Below are 20,252 nucleotides of genomic sequence, written 5' to 3' on the forward strand. Positions count from 1 at the left end.
ACACACACCCTTTCACAGCACTTGTGAGTCACAAGGAGAGCATTGGAAACACACTAAGATTATAATGCTTTCACCCATCCTTCCTTCTTACTCTCCTCAGGAAGAGATTTTTTCATGGATTTATTGAGGATTTTCCACAACTAATCTGAAATGAAGAACTGTCCGTAATAAAACATTAAATCCACCTTAGATATCCCCTTCAGTCTCAAAAATTAAACATGAATATATCGTTCATACCTAATCTGCAGGATTCAGCATCTGAGCCTTATGTGTTTACTGTGTTGGGTTTGGAGGACAATATTCTGAGTGAAAAATAATATCTTGTTATGTGGAAGACAAAATTACAGTCAGTGAATTGTCAGATTCCAGTGTTTATTAAAAGGGCTTCTATCTTCTTCCTTAATATAGCAAATATAAATTGTTCCCCAAAATGCATTAATTACATATTTAAAAAAAATAGCGTCTCTAAAAAGATTGATAAATGTTCAGTTTGGGAAAGAGCTTTTAAGACTGAAAATCAAAGGGATATTAGACAGACTTGAAATGTTTTCCTCTCTCTCTTGCATTCATACACAGAGAGCTAATAGTGTGTGTCTTTTGCAATTATAGGAAAATGCTCATTTACCATGTCCTTTTGATTCAGGATCCGTATGTCTGGCTTATTTTCCTGTTGTCATATAAATAAATATAACACACTTGTTTTTAACACCACTTCTGTATCCGTTCACAGGAGAGCCTAATCCAAATTTACAGAGAAACCTTCATTTTGGTTAGACTAGGCTAACATTAGCATACCAGTAAATACTGGGTGACTTGTCCTTGCATGTTTTTTCTTGGCTTGCAGAATTTACTACTATGGTTTCTATTATTTCCAGATGATGGGACATGGTGCTGAAAACTATGGGAAAATGTGTTTAAACTAATGGGTTTCCTGCCGACTAAATCATTCTGAATCATTGAACGTAGCTTCTATATTATCTCATTGTTGATTAAAAGCAAAAAAGGCAAATTACAGTACTGGAATTTTTTTAAAGAGATTATCTGATGGTCTGGTTCCTGCAGAGGTGGAGAAATGTGATATATTCTTATGCTTGTTGTGCATGGTTTCTCAGCAGCTCTTTGTATCTGTGACATAGTCACAGGCAGAGAATTTATATTCCTACTGGATATGTTACCATTATTGCAACACATGTATACAGAGATCCTATCTAATCTGAATGTTGTTTTTCAGCTTTCCTAATTTCAAAAACTCAGATGTTCTTTGCTAGATTAAAACTCAAAATCAGAATACCTTTGGAAAGGGAGGGGTTGGTTTTCTTCACACAGGAAATTAAGACTGACTGTTATTAATCCAAAGATATCAGTGGGATGCAGCAAAAGGACAAGCCGGGGCTCACTAATTACTGGAGTCAAAAATTCACCCACACTAAATGATAGTACAATACTGATCTAAAGAAAAAAAATTAAAAACTTCATTTTCAATGCAGTCTTTCTACTTTGAATATCATTTGAAGAATATGGGTCTCCTAAATGTGTTAGATGAGCAGGCCTCCTCCCTTGGATTTGGCACACAAAATTGGCTTCTAAAAGATTAAACAAATATGTTCTGACATTCTCTTGTCCTTTAGTATTACTAGAGATGCTAAAAACCACCGATGAGCAGACATCTTGGAAGTGTGCTCATCACAGGACAAGCTTCCTCACCCTGGGGGTCTCTTGCAAGCAGTCCTCACACACTGTAATGTAAGCTCACCATGGTGTAGTTATTTACAATGTCTTACACAGCTTCACATCCCATCACCATAAGGCTTCCCTCAAGCTTTAACAAACCCATGTAGGCACAGGGTGAGAGGCTGAGGAGAGAGGTTTCACCTCTCTAAGATCCTTGGCTTCTTTGCCCTTCTTACAGCCTCCATCTCTCACTTCAAGGCTCCCATTTAACTGTCCCCAGCTTTCGACCTGAATTCCCCTTTTAACGGTTAATCCCCCAGCCCTAATCAATTATCTCCCAAGCTGGGGAAGCATACAAATTACAGAGTGGTGAGCCAGCCCTATGCTACTACCACTCTGTCACAGTGCTTTAAAGGTGTCAAGGACAAATCTATGCATGGTATGTGTGTGTCTCTCTCTCTACTTCCTCCAGCCATCCGGCACTTGTCTCTTCTCTCTCCCTTCACTCAGGCTGGTGCCATGATTGGTGAGTGTCTTCTCCTCTGCAGCCTCTGCCACCTTGAACTACCTTCCTGTGTCTCTGCATTAATGTCTCTTTCTATATTTTCAAATTTCACCTGAAAACTTACGATACTTGACCCCATCCAATGGGGTTGCTGGAAGTGTTGTGCTACTTTCAGATACTTTGTAGCATGCCAGGTATATAACAACCTTAGGAGAAAGTGTTGCAGGCATTTCATCCAGTAGACCCCCATTAGCTCTAGCACCAGTTTGGTAACTGATGAACACTTGCACATACTATTCATACAAAAGGATTTAAGTATAACACTAGGAAAAGAAAGAGGGCAAATACCCCAAGTTCAATGGCTTAGTCAGTTACAAGAGACAGTCAGCACAGCAGTGCCTAATAACCTCAGAAATGTCATTCATCAGGTGGATGTAAAGACAACTATGCCCCAGGGGACTGCCAGGTGTCACAGGTCTTGTGAGACAGCTGTGCATTTGGTAGGGTGACCAGATGCTCCAATTTTATAGGGACAGTCCCAATTTTTGGGTTTTTTTCTTATATAGGCTCCAATTACCCTCCACCCCCGTCCCAATTTTTCACATTTGCTGCCTGGTCACCCTAGCATTTGGCAATCCTGTCATGCATTCCTGCATCTCAGCTTGTCACATGTCCAGCTGGCAGCAGGGAACCAGCAGGCATTTGCCTACAGTTTCACCTTTTAGTCACTAGAGATCAGTGTGGCAACTACAGAGCCAGCAGGCAGGTGCTTTCTCTCCCTTCTCCCCATACTGGATCAGGACCAGGAAGGAACAGCCAGGAGGTGATGGCAGCTGGAGGAGAACATGATGGGAGCATTAGCCTAAGGGGAAAGCCTGAGTCTGGCCTCAGGCGCCATCCCTCCCCTTCTGCAGTCAGCTGCACCAGGCTCCCCCCATCACAAACTCCCAACCCCAAGCTACCCAAATAGCACCACGTCTCTTCCACCCAGGAACCCATAAGCCTCCGACTCACTCCATTATGAAATCCTTGACACCCAGGAGACACCTAGCACTCACCTACCCCCAAGCAATCTCCTGCCCTCACGAAGCCCCAATAATGCCAGTACCCACTAGTCCCCAGCAGCCCCAGTACCCCTAGCCCTTGTACCATAAACCTTCCAGTTATACCAACAACCCGAGCAACTGCCCCCACACCCTAGACCACCTACCCCAGCCACAGCTTCGAATCTCCATGCCCTACACTGCTTTGGGGTGTGGGGGTGGTGACCATTAGCTTAAATGTAGGGTTATATGCACATTAGCTCATTAAATCTGAATAAAAAGTCACATGTGGACCTACACAAATGTGGACAGCTATGTGTATTGGGGGGCGCGTTTTGTAGTTCACTCTTGTCTTAGGGTGTGTCTACATTGCAATTAGATGTCTGTGGCTGGCCTGTGCCAGCCTTGCAGGGACCTAGAGACCAGGCTCCATCCTGAGCCCAAATGTTTGCACTGCAATTAAACAGCCCTACAGCCTGAGCCCTGCAAACCTGACACGGGTTTGCCAGGGGTGTCTAAAAGCAGTGTAGACATACCTTAAGAGGGCAATTATGTACTGGTCTGTGATCCCACTGAAATAGATCCCATGATAGGAGGTCTCATTGGGGGCTCCTCTGCATTGTTTTCAAATAAATACATCCCTATTAGTAGCCTTATGCTACTTGCTTCCATGCTGCATCCCCTACATCTTACTGCTTGCTCTCTGCAAGTAAAAGCCTGCTTCCCTGTTTGGGTCTTTGCTTTTCACCCACCATCCTTCTCTCAGCTCTTATGCTGTCTGCTGCTGCTGCTATAACATCCTCCCAATTTCCACCTTGACCTATGACCTATAACCCCGGGGGATTAGGAGAAAAATAGTTACTCTGCTGCTCAGTAGATCTATTGCAATATATTATATCCCTTTCCGGTACCAATTCATTGCTCTCTTCCTCGTCAATCATTTCATAAAAGCATTTCATTAAGAAAAAAAAATTATAACAAGAACAGTGCAGCAAACCAGGTAAGGAAATAATCAACCACCCTGAGAGAGCACATACAAAGTGTGACATTTCAAGCAGCCTCATATAGGTATATAAAAGCCAAAATAACCTCAGTTATGTCTTCATTATAATTACAGTATCACTGTCAAGATGCACTGGCTGGAGTCAAGAAGATAGGGAGTCATATAATTGTACTTATAATAGTAAAGTTATACAATGTCATTATAATAGCTGTATAGAGTGGATCTCAATTTAGTACTCAAATAAGGAATCTGAATGTACTGGGTTTTACTGCTAGTGCATGTTCATTGTCAGGGTATATCAATAAAGAACACACATATCTGAAGCTCCATCTCTTTCCTGCTGGATCAGTTTTTCCATATTTACCTTACAGATTTCCCTAAACACATGATATTTGCAGCTTCTCTCTTCTTCCAGTGCTACATAATGTGCAACCCTTTCCTCGTTCAAACACACACACACACACTGGCCAGAGCCTTGTTTCACTAGAAAGCTAGCAGGAAATCCACCCCGACTTCTTCTCCTGCTCTCTTTCCATTGGGTTGGATGATGGCAATGGCACTCTATAAGAGACTGGCCTCAAGGATACATGCTGTTTCTGCAGGATGTAGCAGGCCCAGAGCCTCAGCTTTTTGTTTGGCAAACAGGCCCAGGGAACTGCTTGGGTGCATGGTGCCTATGAGACCGTGCTGCACTTCATGCCAGAACAGGACAATGCTCAATGAAAAGAAAGTGACTTAATCTGGAGCTAGGAGACCAAAGCAAGACTGCGTGGACAGTTTGTTATTGATGGTTTAGGGGTATGGAACAGCTTCCGTATGAGGAGAGATTAATAAGATTGGGACTTTTCAGTTTGGAAAAGAGACGAGAAAGGGGTGAAATGATAGAGGTCTATAAAATCATGACTGGTGGGGAGAAAGTAAATAAGTGTTACTCCTTCTCATAACACAAGAGCTAGGAGTCACCAAATGAAATTAATAGGCAGCAGGTTTAAAACAAATAAAAGGAAGTATTTTTTCACACAATGCACAGTCAAGATGTGGAACTCTTTGCCAGAGGATGTTGTGAAGGCCAAGACTATAGCAGGGTTCAAAAAAGACCTAGATAAATTCATGGAAGATAGGTCCATCAATGGCTATTAGCCAGAATGGGCATGGATGGTGTCCCTAGCCTCTGTTTACCAGAAGCTGGGAATGGGCGAAGGGATGGATCAATTGATGATTACCTGTTCTGTTCATTCTCTCTGGGGCACCTGGCATTGGCCACTGTCAGAAAACAGGATACTGGGCTAGATCGACCTTTGGTCTGACTCAGTATGGCCATTCTTATGTTCTTATGTTGGCATGAAAGCTGCTTCATTAAGAATCTTCAATTTAAGTATGCTTTCATTAAATATTCTATTTAATGAGAATGTGGTTCTTCTGGCCATGTTGATAAAGATGTTGGAACTGATTTGTTTTTTGGAGTTATTCCCGGGTGAATTCCTGAATTCTCAAAGATTTTAAGATGGGTTTCCATCTCAAGGCAAGGTTGGGCGTTGGAATAGCCTACCTTTGATATGGGGAGCCCTTACTACAGTAATTATATATTTTATAATTGGACATTATTGATGGGACATAGCTACGTTAGCTCTAATGATCAGCTACCCCTCTGTGGACCCTAGAAAATGATAATTGTTGGAACAGTTTTCTGTTGTAAAACATTGTATTTATCAATGACTTGGATGTTGTTTTAATATTTGTATATTGGTTAATGGCATCTGTCTCTTTAATAACAGAATGGAATACCTTATTTTAGAGTGTGCTTGCAGGCAGCTCGGAGCAGTGTCTGTGACATTTTACTGTGCAAACTCCAAAACATCAAAACTTGATTTAATAGACTTATCTTTCAAGAAAGTAAGCCTGATTTTTGACTGTGTAGCAAATCCAACCCAACTCAGTGGGGATTAAAAATTGTTGCCATATAATGGATGTTTGGTGGCTCCTGTAGGAGACAAGAGTGGTGAGTAATTCCAGCTTTTGCACCACTAACTCATCACCAGGCTTTGCATCAACTGGCAGACTCAGCTGAGCAGCCAAAGACTTTATGTGTCATGGAGACTGAACAACCCCGGTTACCCTTATAATTCCCCTCTAGATCATGGTAGAGGTAGAGGTACCAGTCAATTTTAATTTTCAGGATTTATGCTTTGTTGTTTACTGTTTTCCAGGTGGGGACAACAAAAAGAGTCTAGTGAAGTTTCACTCTTTTTTTAGTCAGTTTCACTTTCTAGTTCCCACAGATTAGCAAAATTAGTTGAGTTGCAAACACTCAGGGAATATTTTTTTATTGGTTTCCACTGAAATGTAACAATAAAAAAAATCATGAAAACATTTCTCTTGGTATTAGTTTTCATGAAAACTTATTTTTGGAAAACCTATTTTTTGGGCCATTTGGCACCAGCTCTTTGACAACTGCAGAGAGTTTTAAGGAAACGGAAAAATGGTTCAAGATTCTACTAGGGGAAGGATGTGGCTTGTAATTGAGACAATTAGTAGAGCCGCAGACCCCAAGAAATACATTTATGTCACTACATGTTGTATGAGGGCTTGGGTAAAAAGTTATACACTTTGTGTCATGATCTTCACATGCCCCCCAGCTTAAGCTTTTCAAGAAGTACCTTCCACGGTAGCTGTGATTTTCTTTCTTCCTCTGAGGTTTCAGATCTGTCCTATCTCTCATCGAGTACTGTGTTACAATCTCCAGCAACTAAAATAGGTAAATCAACATCTGGAAACCATTTAGTTAACATGTTCTCAACAAAAAAGCACCATCTGTCTTATTAGGACCATATACATATATTAAAACAAATGCTTCATCAGCTAGCTTCCCTTCCATTATAACATATCGGACCTATGGGCTTGATTGAGATCTTGTCAGTTGAAATTATGGTTTATGAGGATGGCAACTCCCTTACTTTTAGAATTATTATATGCAAAACTCCTGCTCAACTCAGGCCCTAACCCAATGTTTATGTTTCTTTTTCTACGTTGTCTGTTTTAAAAAGGCTGCACGTGTCTTTAACTTTCAGGAGATTGAAGACCCATTCTGTTTTTACTAGACTACGTAGCCCTGTAGCATTTAAAGTAATAAAGATATACTCATGGTGGCTGAGAAGTAACAAAAACCTGGCCTTCAATCAGTAATCTCCATGTACCAAGTTGTGTAAAGATGCCCCAAAGCATCAGAGACTGAGACTATAATCTCAGTGTGGAATCATCATGTCTCTCATTATTTTTGTTACTTTTCCATGAGCTATTTTTCTATTTCTGAAATGTCTTTTTCAGACAAGGTGACAAAAACTAAATACACTATTGGTTCATATAATGGTATTTTATTAAGCTGCTTTACCAAGCCAAACTGTTCACAAACAATGAGTCAGACCTCCCCAAATCATGTGATTGTCTTCGAAAACATGAGTTAAAATATAAATAAATCATGTTTGTTTTTGTTTTGTTTTTTGGGCTTTCTGATTTTTGAGTCTTTAGTTTTAATGAGCTGATTTTCTTTGGGACACAATTCCAAGCTTTTCTCCACAGCCAGGAGGGCTAAAAACTTGCTTTTTAAAATAACCCCAAAAGCTGAGATTATAATGAAAACAATATAATTCCAGAAGTAGAGACTTTAAAAGGCACCCAATATCATGAAACATGTGAGAAGATCTCGAGAGTTGGAAACTGCCTAAAAGGGTGCCCATGTCTATCTCACAAATATCTGCAATCAGTGCAGAACCCATCAACATAATGACAGTTTTAGGTGTTCTTTACATTGCCCTTAATTTTGCATTTGTCAGTAGTGAAACTCATTTACCAGGTTTTCTAGTTCAAGGCTGATTAGGATGCCCTGGTTACTCCATAAATGTGCATGGGTGAGAATGTAAGTAGCCTTTCTTCCCCACATCCCTCCACCCCAAACCCCCGTGCAGAAGAGAAGCAAGACGGCAAGGCTTGCATTCCCTGGAGAGCCTTTGGTCAGACATAACTGCTAGCAGTAAATGTGTCTGGAATAAACCCAGTTGCAGCAGCTTGCTGTTTGTGACCAGTAAGAAAATGGGAGTTGAATAGAGTGGAACATTCTGGAGCAGTGAATGCTAAGAGGCAATGACAAAAAATATTTGTTAAGATTGCAGTTGCGGGATTTTGCAGAAGACTTGGGGCACTGTGAGAAAAAAACGTGGACAGAGCAGAAACTAACAAAGCAACTATAAATTAATTTCACTAACACTAAAGACACACACAGAAATGATGATGTCACTCATTTTTGACGTTGCATGGGGTCCTCATGATGTGTATTATGAGAGGTTTTGGTTTTTTAACTGGTTGATGCCATCATTTGTAGTATTTACTGAACCTTGCGAACCACAATATCAAGAGTGCTGGTGAGAGGTAGTGGTCACTTCCATTTGAGCTGCCATATTGACTGGCTTACGTAAACTGACAGAGATGAGCTCTAGGGAAGATGCTTGCATAAAACTGACAGAAGTTTCTTTTTTTCCAATAGCCTGATCTTAAACCATCTGACAGAAAGTGTCAAAAGCAGGGCACTGCTGTCTGTTTCATGGAAAGAAAGGTTTACTGCAAATTGTTAATTTATTTTTGCACCAGTGCTCTCTCCAAGAACCTTGACAGCATAGACACTAGAGATAGTCCTATTACAGACATTTTGGGAACACAGCCTTTGGCGTTAATGTGAAGTTCATGAGTTTCAGTATGAGTTTCTCATTTACCAGTGTCATCTTGAAGTCAATTCATGGTGGCAACTATATCTGGTGCTGCTAATTGTTTCTATTTTACCTCCAGCTTCAAAGACAATAACTGCTGTATGCTAATGATGCATACCCATTAAGATATGTGTGATGTAAAGCCTGGGGGGGTTATTCTAGAAACAACTAGATAGCCTCCTAAGGAAACGTAACGTCATAAAGGATCACCTTTAGCAAGCAAAACTAGCCATTGGCAATTTCTAAGTATTTGTAACTAGAAATTGGCAAAACTGTGGTAAATTTAAAATGAAAAAATCTTCAAATTTTGGTTTTATAAAGCCAGACATGGGCTCTGATAGTCTCTTTGGGCAAAATCCTTGTCCCATTGAAGTCAATAGCAATACTTCCATTGATTTTGCTGGGGCCAAGATTATACCCAGAGACTTCAGGGGGACTGTCACATGGAGAAGGGCTTTCAGCTTCAGGGCTATGGTTTGGATTCAAGTCTATTCTTCCAGAATCTTCAGAGGTTTTTTTTGCTAAGTATTATTATATGGCTTTGGTCTGGACCCTCTCTGGGTCTAACAGATAGCTGGAATGGTATAATTTTGCTGATTTGAATCCTGAACTTATTTCATTCAAATCCCAAAAGTTTGGTGGGGATGGGTAGAGTGGTTCAAAAAGATTCAGAAAGAGATAAAATACAATACAAACATTTTTTAGCATTGGGAAAACTTTTTGGTGGCATGAAAAACTACTCTTATTTCCAGTCTACACCAGAGTGAGGCAGCAATAAAAAAGCTAAATCAGGTCGCCGCTCCTCCCATTTACTAGGGTCCATCACAAACACATTTGCTACATTGTTTTGTGCTTGACTACATTTGAAATAATTTCTTCAGGTTAATGGCCAAATGGGAATTCTCTGTGCAAAAAGTTACTTCGATATTTTGGTGTTTGCAAGATCAGGGTGCTATCTTGGTTTAATACATTTATCTATTCCAGTAATCAGGTTCTGTTTAAAGGGACACTTTTTGACTTACATTTGGTTCAGAAGTTATACTTGGTAAAAACATGCTTTAATAAAATACAAGTTTCCTCAATGTGCATTTCCTTAATAATTTGGAACACATATGTAACAGCACTAAGAACTTGAAAATGAAACCAATTAGGTTGCCAACTGTAGTGATTTTACACTGAATCTCACATTATTTTGTGTTTTTACCTAAAACCCCGGTTCCTGGAGTCATGTGATTACATGAAAATCTCAGTTTCATTATAATTTTTTTTCTAGCTCTCAGAGTTGCAGAGAAAAATTAAAAACATGGAGCCTAAAGGATCAAAAACTAGACTGCAAATAAATAGAATTCAAAATTTTTTCTTTTGTAAATCTGCTAATTTTTAAGCAAATCTCATGATTTTGAATGTCTGGCGCTGGCAATACTACTATAAACAAAGGTAAAACTGACTTAATTGATTTGCACTGTCCAAACTCTGAGACATGCGGAAAGCATAGTGACAAATAAATTGGATTTTACATTTCCATTACTTTTAATCATAATAATAGATTTAGAATGTAGTAATGTAGGTCAGCACGTTTTTTTTTATATATATATAACATATGGGGCCTGATTTACCATTTTGTTGCTCCAGTTTTATGCCAATATAATATAATTGATTTTACACCAGCTTAAAACTGTAGTAAAGCTGTAGAGAATCAGGTACATGATTCTTAAATTAATGTCTCTTAGGTCTTTGTTGCCCTGCACCTATCATATAGTCCAGTACAAAGTGGATGTAGAACACTACCATTTTGTTCTGGATGCATTACACAAAAGATAGAACCTCACCTCCTCCCCGCAGAAAGAATCATGAGATTCGGTTAAAACCATGAGATATTGTCTCTTTAAACTCACACTGCTTTTTGGTGTGCTTCCTGACTTTTGTAGTTTTACAGGAACTGCCTATTTTTGTGGGTAAACATTTCAGGAGACTCCTCCTGAAGTGCAAAAAAAAGAAAAAAATACATCCAACAAACAGGGGGAACCTCCTCGTGTTTACTTCTGGTTGATATTGGTGCACACCAAGACTCCCAGCAGCAGCTTTTCATGTACTTCCAGAAACTTCGTGTTAGAACACGAGAGGCCAATTGTAATGCTGTAAAATCACACCACTTACAATGATTTTATGATAGTTGGCATCCCTATATATATTCCCTTTGACTCATTTTGCACTCATGTAAATGATTACCCAAGATACAGGCCAATGAAGAGTTAAGACCATAGTTCCCGGCTAAGGTACAAGCTTTTTCGTCAGTAACAGATTCTCTTCTCTACAGAAAAATTTCATGTACCTGTGGAGGAAGAATATTTTGATGAATTGGGCCTAAAAGGCGTGAGAAATATGTCTTGCCCGGTATAAAAGACAAATGGAGATATTATTGAATCAGGCCTTATGTTGTTGAGATTTGTTGTCCTAATTTAAGTATGATCGTATTGGGATTGGTTTAGAATACTTAATCTTTATAGAATTTATTGTTTCTTTGATGGATTACTGAGATATATTTACTTGGTTTTATTGGAAAACTTTGGATATATCTATATATGTACAAGTGCATTATTTGTTTAATGGATTTATCACAAATACTTTGGATGGTCTCTGAAGTGAAATTAAATACATATTCAACTCCCATCAGTTAATAAATTAAGAGCTGTATCAAACCATTGTCCAGATTAACAGTTTGTGTTTTATATTTTGGGCACTTCTGAGGTGTTTTTTTTAAAATTATTATTTTAAACATTGTGAAATTTTTAGCAATTCTCAGGTTCCAGATTCAGTTCACTATGACTCAAAAGCGTGAGGACCATGTTTGATAGTTGCCATTGTTGTCACAAAAAAGCTTTGCTTTGGTGTAAACTTTTATTAATATTATTTTCAGAAAATACATATCAGTGCATATTTTGCCTTTACGTTTTTTTTTAATTTTAACTCTAATGGTTAGGAGAAGGAATGCCTGAGTTTGAAATAAAACAGACAGTGTGTGCATGTGAATCATGTACTGTTAAAGATAAAGAAATACATAAATATTTGTTATGATAATCTGCAAAATTACTTTTCTTATTTGATCCATATGGTTATGTGAATACCAATGCATATAATCCAATCACTTATTCCTGTATTACAAAATGCAGCCTTAGAACTAAACACATTTTTCTTCTTGTGTCAAAGGTGAATCATTTCCTTATGTCTGAGATATCAGGATATGAAGGAAGATTACTTTCACAGACAAACAAAAGACAGCTGCCCTTGATAACGATAGATTTATTCTTAACATTCATTTCAAAGGATCCATTTCTGGCCAAATTTTTATAACAAAATAGGACTTTTCAAAACTAAATATGAATAAGAATTTTCCCAAAGAGGAGACAATTTACTTTTTAATAGGCTGATACCAAAAGAAGAGAAATATATTGTACTTCTAAAAATTTGCACAGTGGCTTTAGATTCACAAGGAAACTGCAATATGCTATATCTAATATCTCCTATCTGATAGACATATTTAAGATAAGGTGCATATTTTAATATATAGTGGTTTTCAAGTCCTATAAACTTGAGATGTGCTGAATTCTCTTCAGTTTAGATAGAAAGCTCTAGTCTTGCCTAGTTTGCATGAATAGAATGTAAACTATACATTGTGGCCCATATAGTTAATTAATATCAGGTGCACAATATGTCTTTGGAAATTTTACCTGAGTTATTTAGGATATCGCTTTTTCACACTCGTTCTGGGTCATGTTTACGTCATCCACAGGGAGCCAGAGTAATTGAGCCAGGAAGGTGTAGTGCAGACGGGTTGTGGAAGTGAAATCTATTCCCCAGCTCAGGGCCAGGATATGGACTTGTTGTGTAATGCAAGTGTACCATTTTTTGAAATTCATCCAGGTGTTTGCATCTGCACAGGAGAGGCACATGTGTGGGCCAGTGCAGTTTTACCTGAAATCAAGAGGAGGCCAAAGGGCATATGTTGGTCCAGAATGCAATGATATGACAGCCCAGATTGTTGGCACCGAGGATGGCTGCCCTGATTGCCCACTGCTAAGGCTGGTCCTGAATACCAGATACTTCAGAGAAAGGTGCAAAATCCCCATAGTGGACAATTATAGCATAACTTGCCTATGGAGGAATTTCCTTGCTAACCGGAAGTAGTTACTAGTTGGTTTATAAGTGGTGATAAGTTTCTAAATTTGTATCCTAACTGTGGATACTTTTGTTAGCTAATCCTTTTTAAATCCTCTTCTAATCTCTGAATTCTGCTATACTCTTTGAATGGAATACCACCTTGTGGGAGTGACAAATTATTTGTTGTTGCTAGCAGCTCAACCTATGTGTTCCTTCAAAACTCAGATATGAATACAATCTGGACTCAGTGACGTGTTAAAATTTAAATTAACAGTTTGTTTCAACACCTTTCCTTTTGATGCTGTTGGGCGGTCTGTACCTGAGAGTTAATTCGGATTAAAGTAGGGTGTGAATTTAAATTGCAATAGCAAGTCCTGAATAACGCCATATGTGGACAATCATATTCCAGAATAAGAATCGCCTTGTTCCTGTTTAGTTTAAGTGGATTAAATTAAATTGGAACAAGGCTATCTTGTTCCAGAATTAGAGTCCACACACATGGAGTTATTCAGGAATAATTATTCTAGAATAGCTATTCCTGAATATCTAGTCCAGAACAACACCATGTGTAGCGAAGCCCTTCCTTTTTCTTTTTTTTTTTTTTACAGGGCCTGATTTTTGTTCTCTGAAAAAAAAAATTGTGGTATTGTCCCATCAACCTCTTTGGTGAGGACTAGTGCAAAACATTATCCTCTCAGCAATGTCTTTATCAACATTTACTGGCCCTTTCACTATTCGGTAGTTGGGCCCTCTGACTTTCTCATAAGGTTTTTACTTCTCATATACATTATGACTTTCCCATTGTTTGTTATTAAGTCTTTGGCTGTTTGATCTTGAAATTTTCTAATAAATAATAATAATAATTCACATTTATACAGTACTTTACATGTTGAAGCTCTTATACAAATGAACTAATCCTCATAAAACTGCTGAAAATTAGGTACATAAGTAATATCCCCACTTTACAGATGAGGCGGAGAGGTACCCAAGGTCATACTGGAAGTCAGTCTCCCAGGATATGTGCAGTGTGCCCAGTCAGATGATAGTGTTGTCATCAGCCAGGTGAAGAGCCGGTAGCCTTCCGCTGAAGTAAGTCAACAGGCACTTGCAACAGAGTCTGAATTTGACCGCATCTACATTGTGGGTTGTGAGAGAAACCTCAGCAGACCAAATTCAGTGACGAATCTTGGTCATGAGCTATCTGACTGCTCCCCAACTCTTGTATAGCCATTCTTCAACTTTCAAGTCATTGGACATGGTTTGAATTCTTCAGCTTAATGTTGAAGGTCTGTCAGCAGCCAAGTGCAGAGTCATTCATGCCTTAGGAAGTCAGTGGCATTGAGAAATGAGAAATATTAGGCTCCTGACTCCCAATCCAGTGCTAATTTTTCGCCTTGGCTATTTTGACTTGATCAAACTCCTGCATTACTATACTTTTCCTTCCCCTTTTTATGTTTATGCTCCTTTTTTTTTTTTGGTCTCTGATTAGACAGACCTTCTGGGACTCTAACATGGGATGTTTAAGTAGTCTTCATGATATTTCTTCTTCATCTTTGGGTATTTTGACCTACCTTCCTCATTTCTCATATTTTCTTTTAGAAAGTTTAATGATAGAGTTGGTGTGATCCCTCCCAAGAGGATGTTAAACCTATTATGGTCATTTTTCTTTGTGGATCAACTTATGGTTCACTACATGTATATTTTTATATACTCTGTCATATAAAACTTTTTGGCATATAGGGACCAAATTCGCCTCATACACTTATGCCTTTTAAAGATATTTGTTTCAAGGGATTTAATGCTATGTATATAGTCAAAAGACTTTATGCATGCTCCAGAACTGACTGTTGGAAGAATTAGTAGTTTATGTTATTTGAAAAATTGTTCCTCTAAATTATTTTATCATGATGTGATAGTTGACCAGTGAGTATTTGTTTAGTTGAAGTCAGCCTTTCCACATCTGTTTTAGCAGAACTGTGGCCTGTTTGATCTCTCTCTGAAAGTTGTACATTCATTACCCCTTGACTTATCAGCAGGCTGGTAATTTACCTCCATTATTATAATTTTTATTTTATAACTTGACATTTGTGTCTATGCACAGTCTTCTACATGGTCCTCTGCACAAAGATATTTTATTTCAATTTGATGTCCTCTATGTGTCATTCACCAATCTTTGTGACTTTAAGGGTCCTTTTTGTATAAGTTATACCCAGATATCCACTATCTCATTTATTGTCCAGTCATGTTTCAAAACTATCTATTATACTAGATACTGTACTACTACATTATCATTACTTGTGTTGCAGTAGCATTGCTGTCCAAACACGAAGGAAGAGACAGTCCCTGCCTGCTGCATGTACAATCTTAATAGGGAAAACACTCCTGCGGTGGGAGAAAGGAAGTATTACTAGTCTAATTTTACAATGAGGATGCAAGCTACAGAGAGAGCCAATGATTTGCCAAAGCTTTGCAGGAAGCTTATGACAGAACCTAAAGCTGAACCTAGGTCTCCTAATTCATAATCCAATGTCAGAAACACAAGATTCGCCTTCCTCCTAGCCATACCATTTCACCTACTTTTGCCTTTAAGCTCCTGACATTGGTATCCAGAAATTAATTTTTTTTGACAATGTATTCATTTTTATAGACCATTGATATCTGAAACCCAATAGAACTGGATTTCACCTGACTGGGATGCTCCCCACCCCCAGACCTCCACTTACTTTTAGAAGAGAAAAGTTGTATCCCAGAGATTGGAGTTCTGTTGTTGCAAGGATGGCTACACCCATTTTTTTGCTTCTAATGTACCAGCAAACCAACGTGATGGGGTCTGAACCTACTGAATATAAACCTGTGGTTTCACCAAAGATTCAAATTTAGGGAAAATTAGATTAATTTGAAAAAAGCATCTCTCAGAATTTTCCCCTGATGATGAGGAAAGCGTAAGAAGGGGGATGAGGGTTGGGAGGAGGAGGAAAATGACCATACACAGCTATCTTTCCTGCACTACTTGAAAAGACTGACCCACTACAGGGAAGTCAGGTTGGCTCTGTCTCCAGCAGGAGGGATGTGGAGGGCAAAGGATCAGGTAACTATTTTGGCTACAGCTTTCTCTGCACCCTTTGTATATCCTGCCCATCTCTCTTGGCAGTATCATTTGAAAGGGTTTGTGTCAACCCATTATATGTATTCCCTTTAGCCCTGCACTATATTGTTTCTTCTAGACTAAACCTGGAAAATAACAAAGCCACAGTGTACTCCATATATTTCTCCTCTATGTATATTCTTTTATAGACATTCCCTGTGTTGGTTGTCTGGCCTCACAACCTGTAACAACAATTCTGGGACTAAATAGAGGACTCCATTTTACTCCATTGCAGTAAATCTGACACCTCTTACAGAATGAAAGAATGATTCAGCTTCCTAACTGTTTTAGGCTGGGTTGATCTACCCTCTCTTCCTCTGTGAGGACCAATAAAATAACTAATAAACCAGTTCCTCGTGTATTTGTTTCTTATTCCCTAACCCCCTATCAATGGTAAGATGTTCTTAAACAATTAGTTACTTTGACAATGTCATAGGGAAAGTCTAGTTACACAATCTGCATTGCAATATATGTCAGCCAGCTCTGTACTAAGAACTTGCCAGAGACATACAGATGGTGAATTATTCACTGAATCATGTTGTGAAAGGGTATTTCAATATGGTAACTTTTCATGGATACCACATTCCTCCCCCAAATGTCCTTTAATCAAGTAAGTTATAATAGAACCAGAGAGTGTAGAGGTGGAAAAGGCCTAAGATATTATCTAGTCCCACTCCCTGCTAATGCAGAATTGCTCCTTATTGTTGATTAATATTTTGTCCAGTCAAGATGTAGATGTGCCAGATGATGGGAATTCAATTTGGGAGGTTAAAACTACAGTCTAATAGATCTAAATGCCAGGGAGTTTTCCCTGATATACATCCTACATTTTCCCATTCTTAATTTCATCTCATTACTCCTAGTTACACCTTCTTATTATGGTATGTATATATGACACCTTTTATTATGTAAATAATTCCTCTCCCTCCATGGTACTTACGTACTTCAAATATTTATAGCGTGTTATCATATTGTCTGTTAACTCTCTGGTTAGCTATCCTTGGTCCTGTCTCAGTGGTCTTGAGGTCCCCTCCAGCCCTACCTTTCTATGATTCTCTATATATTTAACTCTTTGGGCCACATTCTGATAGCCTTGCCCATGTTGAGTATTTTACTCCATAAGTAGTCTCATTGAAATTAATGGGACTGCTTATGGAGTAAGGAACTCCTCATTGTAAGCAAAGACAAGGATGTCAGAATATGTCCCTTTGAATCCTTTTTGTACATTATTTTTGTTATCAAATTCATATATTTTCAAACTGACTGGGTGCCACTTGAAATGTAAATTAGCATTCTTGTCCTGGGTCAAATAGTGACTGCAGAATCTTGTAATCAGACTTGAGGGAATATTTTGTTCTAATCTGCTGTATGTGTTAATGAGGCTGGCTATCTTTGATTTGGTATGGTTCTGACATTTGTTCTTATGTTTAATAGTTATCTATCCCAATCAATAGGACTTCCGTACTGAGAAGAACATGTTCCCTCAAATTTTGAAAAAGTCACTTAGTTGTCCAATTTTGGAAGCTACATGCGTTTCACAGTACTGTGTCCTTTAGAGCAATGAAATTACATAGCAAAAGTAGATAGCTCACTAGATAATAGCCTGATGGTCGAACTGCTACCAGCTGTCTGCAACGTGAAAACTCTAAAAGCCAAAGAATCATCATTTGCCATCACAATTTCTACCTACAGAATGCTTCTATCAGTAATACTAGGAAATTATCTTCAAGTTGCAGTTGCTGTAAACCTGCATTTTAGCTTCTGCAGATGGCAAAAATCAAGATCCAGTTTGTTTGGGGGAAATACTCTTCATCATTATCAGTGAGATTTCAAATACATACATTTTTATTTTGAATTGGGTTTGGAAATAAATGTCAGAGATAGATAATTTATTTGAAAACAAAAAGAGCAAAGTTTTGATTTTGCAAACATATTGCATGTTACGGGTTCACTGGATGGGACCTTATAGCATTATACTTTCTCCTCTTCTCAATTTTATGGCCAACAATAACTGAAGAGGGCAGGCAGAAAACTATTTCAGGTAGAGAGATACTACAATCCAATAAAACGTTAATAAAATTCCTTTTAATTAAAAATGACTTCAAAATCTATTTTTATTTAAAAATTGTATTTTTTTTTAAACCAGAACAGAAATGAAGCAGCTGTGTGTTGATGAAAATGTCTGGAGCCTTGATATCAGTGAGTGATCTTCAATATTTCATAAGCTTAGTCAGTAATAAAATTACAATTTTTTCCACCTACATTTAAAGCTTCCATTTATTTTTCTGCTTCCATATGTAGATACAAATGTCTGATTTAGGTTTAAACCGGCAGAGTTGTACGCATAGGAATGATATAAAGTGCACTGTCAAATTATAATTATAAATATTCATTCATGTAGTGATGACATACAGTAGGAAACAGATCTTGATACAATGGGTAATGCTTAAAGGCATCTCTTTGGTTTTTTCAGGACATTTTGAATAATGGCTATCTGATTGAAAATACTACTGGTCAAAAGTGGTGGCAGATGTGGTAATTAACTAATGATTACCCTATTTATCTTTGGTTATTTTGGCACATTTCTGTAAGCGCCACTCATTTTTCCTAAAGCACAAGGAAGACTTAGTTTCAATCCTTAAAAAAAAAGCCCTGTCAAACTTTGAACAAAACAAATATGCTGAGAGAGATTCTTTATTAACTAGCACATGGGAGGGCAGGGGAGAAAGAGGGTGACTCTCAATACATGTCCTTTTTTATATTATTCATGTAGTTCACAGAAACAGTGGTCTTTCTGAGTAATGTGATGTCACAGTATCTATCTTCACAAAGTGCTCCATACCATAGTACAGCAGGCTCATCACATAAATACACAGAGAAACATATTATAATGCAAAAGGTAAAACGAGGCAAATTACATTGTTTACATTGTACTGTCACAGCTCAGGTCTTATGAATGGTCATACATTACCCAATGTAACACACATATCATTGAAAGAAGCTGAATCAGTGTTATGTTTGACTGAATCCACTGGTGTAGCGACACAGATATCACAGCTCTCTGGCTAACTATACCACATGGTAACGTTTGAGCAAGTCAAACATTCCATTCAGTAGAGAACAGTGGTATGCGTAGCCAGTGCTACTGTGAACGAACCAATACATCAGTGTCTCACATATCCTCAGAGGAGGAAAGAGACTGATGTTTAATTTTTGGATGTGAGCTAAGAAAACCGTTCCTGAAAAAGGGGGAAAAAAAAAAAAGGAACAAAGAGTGGGCAGAGAAAAAAAATACAAAGACTGTGACATATGAGAGAGAAAATTTCAAATGAAAAAAATATATACTGTATACAGCCACCCACTTGTGTTAGCCTAGCTTTTGTAGGGGTGAATTTCCATCCCTGGTACTTAGCACAGGATTCCTCTTAGTTAAAAATGGAATCAACTTTGGAAAAAACCTTGTTTAGCTAGCTTAGACAACACTGTGAATGCCTGAAACAGTTTGCTAGCTTTGCAAGGCTCCAAGCTCCATGAAGTTCTCTCACGCCCATACAATACTATACCTCTGTCTAAATAAAATACTATTTATCTTAGTGGCAGCAGTTGGGAAGGAGCTAGAACATCCCTTGGCCCAAGCCGCTTCCTGCAGCCCCCGTTGGCCTGGAGCGGCAAACGGCAGCCAGTGGGAGCTGCAATCAGCTGAACCTGCGGACGCTGCAAGTAAACAAACTGTCCCAGTCTGCCAGCAGATTTCCTTGATGGACCGTGTGCCAGAGGTTGCCGATCCCTCGCCTAAGTCTTCAGTAGGCAGTGACATCTGATCCTCGAGTCCACTGGGTTAATTCTCTTAGAATAGAGCAATTGATACCAACCAGGTAGGATATAACTGCTGTCTTAAAGAAATTCTCACCACTTCATCTTCTCTGTGCACAAGCAGAATCAAGGGTAGGGCTGAGGGAGAAGAAGAAGG

Source organism: Lepidochelys olivacea (genome assembly GCF_965140295.1).
Source record: "Lepidochelys olivacea isolate rLepOli2 genome assembly, chromosome: 4".
Classification (NCBI taxonomy): Eukaryota; Metazoa; Chordata; order Testudines; family Cheloniidae; genus Lepidochelys; species Lepidochelys olivacea.